Raw genomic sequence first — 5,000 nt, 5'->3', positions numbered from 1 at the left:
AGAGATCGGGCATTGACTCTTTTTTTTTTTTTTTTTTTTTTTTTAAATGAAAGATTATTATATAATTCGTGAAATTTTCCAAAGAGATTAAAGCACCTGGTATTCCCAGGCAGTCTCTCATCAAAGTGCTAACCAGACCTAAACCTGCTAAGATTCAGAGATCGGGCATTGACTCTATTTTTTGGCAAAATTATTATATACTAAGTGAAAAATGTCCAAAAAGCTTACAGCACCTGGTATTCCCAGGCAGTCTCCCATCCATGTACTAACCAGGCCCAAACCTGTTAATATTCAGAGATCGGGCATTGACTCTATTTTTTGGCAAAATTATTATATACTAAGTGAAAAATGTCCAAAAAGCTTACAGCACCTGGTATTCCCAGGCGGTCTCCCATCCAAGTACTAACCAGGCCCAAACCTGCTTAGCTTCCGAGATCAGACGAGATCGGGCATAGCCAGGTTGGTATGGCCGTAAGCGAAGACAGCAGCAAAGAGAGGGCTATTTAAAGACCAGCCAATCTAATCGCCAGTACATTATATAAGTAGGAAAGAAAACCCAAAAGCTTAAAGCACCTGGTATTCCTAGGCAGTCTCTCATCAAAGTGCTAACCATACCTAAACCTGCTAAGATTCAGAGATCGGGCATTGACCCTTTTTTTTTTTTTTTTTTTTTTTTAAAGAAAGATTATTATATTATTCGTGAAATTTTCCAAAGAGATTAAAGCACCTGGTATTCCCAGGCAGTCTCTCATCAAAGTGCTAACCAGACCTAAACCTGCTAAGATTCAGAGATCGGGCATTGACTCTATTTTTTGGCAAAATTATTATATACTAAGTGAAAAATGTCCAAAAAGCTTACAGCACCTGGTATTCCCAGGCGGTCTCCCATCCATGTACTAACCAGGCCCAAACCTGTTAATATTCAGAGATCGGGCATTGACTCTATTTTTTGGCAAAATTATTATATACTAAGTGAAAAATGTCCGAAAAGCTTACAGCACCTGGTATTCCCAGGCGGTCTCCCATCCAAGTACTAACCAGGCCCAAACCTGCTTAGCTTCCGAGATCAGACGAGATCGGGCATAGCCAGGTTGGTATGGCCGTAAGCGAAGACAGCAGCAAAGAGAGGGCTATTTAAAGACCAGCCAATCTAATCGCCAGTACATTATATAAGTAGGAAAGAAAACCCAAAAGCTTAAAGCACCTGGTATTCCTAGGCAGTCTCTCATCAAAGTGCTAACCAGACCTAAACCTGCTAAGATTCAGAGATCGGGCATTGACTCTATTTTTTGGCAAAATTATTATATACTAAGTGAAAAATGTCCAAAAAGCTTACAGCACCTGGTATTCCCAGGCAGTCTCCCATCCATGTACTAACCAGGCCCAAACCTGCTAATATTCAGAGATCGGGCATTGACTCTATTTTTTGGCAAAATTATTATATACTAAGTGAAAAATGTCCAAAAAGCTTACAGCACCTGGTATTCCCAGGCGGTCTCCCATCCAAGTACTAACCAGGCCCAAACCTGCTTAGCTTCCGAGATCAGATGAGATCGGGCATAGCCAGGTTGGTATGGCCGTAAGCGAAGACAGCAGCAAAGAGAGGGCTATTTAAAGACCAGCCAATCTAATCGCCAGTACATTATATAAGTAGGAAAGAAAACCCAAAAGCTTAAAGCACCTGGTATTCCTAGGCAGTCTCTCATCAAAGTGCTAACCATACCTAAACCTGCTAAGATTCAGAGATCGAACATTGACTCTTTTTTTTTTTTTTTTTTTTTTTTTAATGAAAGATTATTATATAATTCGTGAAATTTTCCAAAGAGATTAAAGCACCTGGTATTCCCAGGCAGTCTCTCATCAAAGTGCTAACCAGACCTAAACCTGCTAAGATTCAGAGATCGGGCATTGACTCTATTTGTTGGCAAAATTATTATATACTAAGTGAAAAATGTCCAAAAAGCTTACAGCACCTGGTATTCCCAGGCGGTCTCCCATCCAAGTACTAACCAGGCCCAAACCTGCTTAGCTTCCGAGATCAGATGAGATCGGGCATAGCCAGGTTGGTATGGCCGTAAGCGAAAACTGCTGCAAAGAGAGGGCTATTTAAAGACCAGCCAATCTAATCGCCAGTACATTATATAAGTAGGAAAGAAAACCCAAAAGCTTAAAGCACCTGGTATTCCTAGGCAGTCTCTCATCAAAGTGCTAACCATACCTAAACCTGCTAAGATTCAGAGATCGGGCATTGACTCTTTTTTTTTTTTTTTTTTTTAAATGAAAGATTATTATATAATTCGTGAAATTTTCCAAAGAGATTAAAGCACCTGGTATTCCCAGGCAGTCTCTCATCAAAGTGCTAACCAGACCTAAACCTGCTAAGATTCAGAGATCGGGCATTGACTCTATTTTTTGGCAAAATTATTATATACTAAGTGAAAAATGTCCAAAAAGCTTACAGCACCTGGTATTCCCAGGCAGTCTCCCATCCATGTACTAACCAGGCCCAAACTTGTTAATATTCAGAGATCGGGCATTGACTCTATTTTTTGGCAAAATTATTATATACTAAGTGAAAAATGTCCAAAAAGCTTACAGCACCTGGTATTCCCAGGCGGTCTCCCATCCAAGTACTAACCAGGCCCAAACCTGCTTAGCTTCCGAGATCAGACGAGATCGGGCATAGCCAGGTTGGTATGGCCGTAAGCGAAGACAGCAGCAAAGAGAGGGCTATTTAAAGACCAGCCAATCTAATCGCCAGTACATTATATAAGTAGGAAAGAAAACCCAAAAGCTTAAAGCACCTGGTATTCCTAGGCAGTCTCTCATCAAAGTGCTAACCATACCTAAACCTGCTAAGATTCAGAGATCGGGCATTGACTCTTTTTTTTTTTTTTTTTTTTTTTTTAAATGAAAGATTATTATATAATTCGTGAAATTTTCCAAAGAGATTAAAGCACCTGGTATTCCCAGGCAGTCTCTCATCAAAGTGCTAACCAGACCTAAACCTGCTAAGATTCAGAGATCGGGCATTGACTCTATTTTTTGGCAAAATTATTATATACTAAGTGAAAAATGTCCAAAAAGCTTACAGCACCTGGTATTCCCAGGCAGTCTCCCATCCATGTACTAACCAGGCCCAAACCTGTTAATATTCAGAGATCGGGCATTGACTCTATTTTTTGGCAAAATTATTATATACTAAGTGAAAAATGTCCAAAAAGATTACAGCACCTGGTATTCCCAGGCGGTCTCCCATCCAAGTACTAACCAGGCCCAAACCTGCTTAGCTTCCGAGATCAGACGAGATCAGGCATAGCCAGGTTGGTATGGCCGTAAGCGAAGACAGCAGCAAAGAGAGGGCTATTTAAATACCAGCCAATCTAATCACCAGTACATTATATAAGTAGGAAAGAAAACCCAAAAGCTTAAAGCACCTGGTATTCCTAGGCAGTCTCTCATCAAAGTGCTAACCATACCTAAACCTGCTAAGATTCAGAGATCGGGCATTGACCCTTTTTTTTTTTTTTTTTTTTTTTTTTTAAAGAAAGATTATTATATTATTCGTGAAATTTTCCAAAGAGATTAAAGCACCTGGTATTCCCAGGCAGTCTCTCATCAAAGTGCTAACCAGACCTAAACCTGCTAAGATTCAGAGATCGGGCATTGACTCTATTTTTTGGCAAAATTATTATATACTAAGTGAAAAATGTCCAAAAAGCTTACAGCACCTGGTATTCCCAGGCGGTCTCCCATCCATGTACTAACCAGGCCCAAACCTGTTAATATTCAGAGATCGGGCATTGACTCTATTTTTTGGCAAAATTATTATATACTAAGTGAAAAATGTCCGAAAAGCTTACAGCACCTGGTATTCCCAGGCGGTCTCCCATCCAAGTACTAACCAGGCCCAAACCTGCTTAGCTTCCGAGATCAGACGAGATCGGGCATAGCCAGGTTGGTATGGCCGTAAGCGAAGACAGCAGCAAAGAGAGGGCTATTTAAAGACCAGCCAATCTAATCGCCAGTACATTATATAAGTAGGAAAGAAAACCCAAAAGCTTAAAGCACCTGGTATTCCTAGGCAGTCTCTCATCAAAGTGCTAACCAGACCTAAACCTGCTAAGATTCAGAGATCGGGCATTGACTCTATTTTTTGGCAAAATTATTATATACTAAGTGAAAAATGTCCAAAAAGCTTACAGCACCTGGTATTCCCAGGCAGTCTCCCATCCATGTACTAACCAGGCCCAAACCTGCTAATATTCAGAGATCGGGCATTGACTCTATTTTTTGGCAAAATTATTATATACTAAGTGAAAAATGTCCAAAAAGCTTACAGCACCTGGTATTCCCAGGCGGTCTCCCATCCAAGTACTAACCAGGCCCAAACCTGCTTAGCTTCCGAGATCAGATGAGATCGGGCATAGCCAGGTTGGTATGGCCGTAAGCGAAGACAGCAGCAAAGAGAGGGCTATTTAAAGATCAGCCAATCTAATCGCCAGTACATTATATAAGTAGGAAAGAAAACCCAAAAGCTTAAAGCACCTGGTATTCCTAGGCAGTCTCTCATCAAAGTGCTAACCATACCTAAACCTGCTAAGATTCAGAGATCGAACATTGACTCTTTTTTTTTTTTTTTTTTTTTTTTTTTTTTTAATGAAAGATTATTATATAATTCGTGAAATTTTCCAAAGAGATTAAAGCACCTGGTATTCCCAGGCAGTCTCTCATCAAAGTGCTAACCAGACCTAAACCTGCTAAGATTCAGAGATCGGGCATTGACTCTATTTTTTGGCAAAATTATTATATACTAAGTGAAAAATGTCCAAAAAGCTTACAGCACCTGGTATTCCCAGGCGGTCTCCCATCCAAGTACTAACCAGGCCCAAACCTGCTTAGCTTCCGAGATCAGACGAGATCGGGCATAGCCAGGTTGGTATGGCCGTAAGCGAAGACAGCAGCAAAGAGAGGGCTATTTAAAGACCAGCCAATCTAAT

At 40.4% G+C, this 5,000-nt stretch overlaps 9 non-coding genes across 9 annotated transcripts; all 9 read right to left on the bottom strand.

Annotated features, from left to right (window-relative positions):
• Positions 1-358: 358 nt before the first annotated feature.
• On the bottom strand, positions 359-477 carry LOC128008577 (5S ribosomal RNA). The gene has a single exon (XR_008180312.1). It is a non-coding gene; the product is annotated as a 5S ribosomal RNA (ribosomal RNA).
• A 512-nt stretch (positions 478-989) lies between these two features.
• LOC128008576 (5S ribosomal RNA) lies at positions 990-1,108 on the bottom strand. The gene has a single exon (XR_008180311.1). It is a non-coding gene; the product is annotated as a 5S ribosomal RNA (ribosomal RNA).
• A 358-nt stretch (positions 1,109-1,466) lies between these two features.
• Positions 1,467-1,585, bottom strand: LOC128007454 (5S ribosomal RNA). The gene has a single exon (XR_008179217.1). It is a non-coding gene; the product is annotated as a 5S ribosomal RNA (ribosomal RNA).
• Positions 1,586-1,961: 376 nt separating this feature from the next.
• On the bottom strand, positions 1,962-2,080 carry LOC128007443 (5S ribosomal RNA). Its single transcript, XR_008179206.1, has one exon. It is a non-coding gene; the product is annotated as a 5S ribosomal RNA (ribosomal RNA).
• A 509-nt stretch (positions 2,081-2,589) lies between these two features.
• Positions 2,590-2,708, bottom strand: LOC128008575 (5S ribosomal RNA). The gene has a single exon (XR_008180310.1). It is a non-coding gene; the product is annotated as a 5S ribosomal RNA (ribosomal RNA).
• Positions 2,709-3,222: 514 nt separating this feature from the next.
• On the bottom strand, positions 3,223-3,341 carry LOC127999365 (5S ribosomal RNA). The gene has a single exon (XR_008172186.1). It is a non-coding gene; the product is annotated as a 5S ribosomal RNA (ribosomal RNA).
• Positions 3,342-3,856: 515 nt separating this feature from the next.
• Positions 3,857-3,975, bottom strand: LOC128008573 (5S ribosomal RNA). The gene has a single exon (XR_008180308.1). It is a non-coding gene; the product is annotated as a 5S ribosomal RNA (ribosomal RNA).
• A 358-nt stretch (positions 3,976-4,333) lies between these two features.
• On the bottom strand, positions 4,334-4,452 carry LOC128007382 (5S ribosomal RNA). The gene has a single exon (XR_008179195.1). It is a non-coding gene; the product is annotated as a 5S ribosomal RNA (ribosomal RNA).
• A 382-nt stretch (positions 4,453-4,834) lies between these two features.
• LOC128008572 (5S ribosomal RNA) lies at positions 4,835-4,953 on the bottom strand. The gene has a single exon (XR_008180307.1). It is a non-coding gene; the product is annotated as a 5S ribosomal RNA (ribosomal RNA).
• Positions 4,954-5,000: the final 47 nt, after the last annotated feature.

Source organism: Carassius gibelio, chromosome B22 (genome assembly GCF_023724105.1).
Source record: "Carassius gibelio isolate Cgi1373 ecotype wild population from Czech Republic chromosome B22, carGib1.2-hapl.c, whole genome shotgun sequence".
NCBI classification, from domain to species: Eukaryota; Metazoa; Chordata; class Actinopteri; order Cypriniformes; family Cyprinidae; genus Carassius; species Carassius gibelio.
The sequence above is the reverse complement of the archived record's forward strand: the minus strand, read 5'-3'. Positions and strand labels throughout refer to the sequence as shown.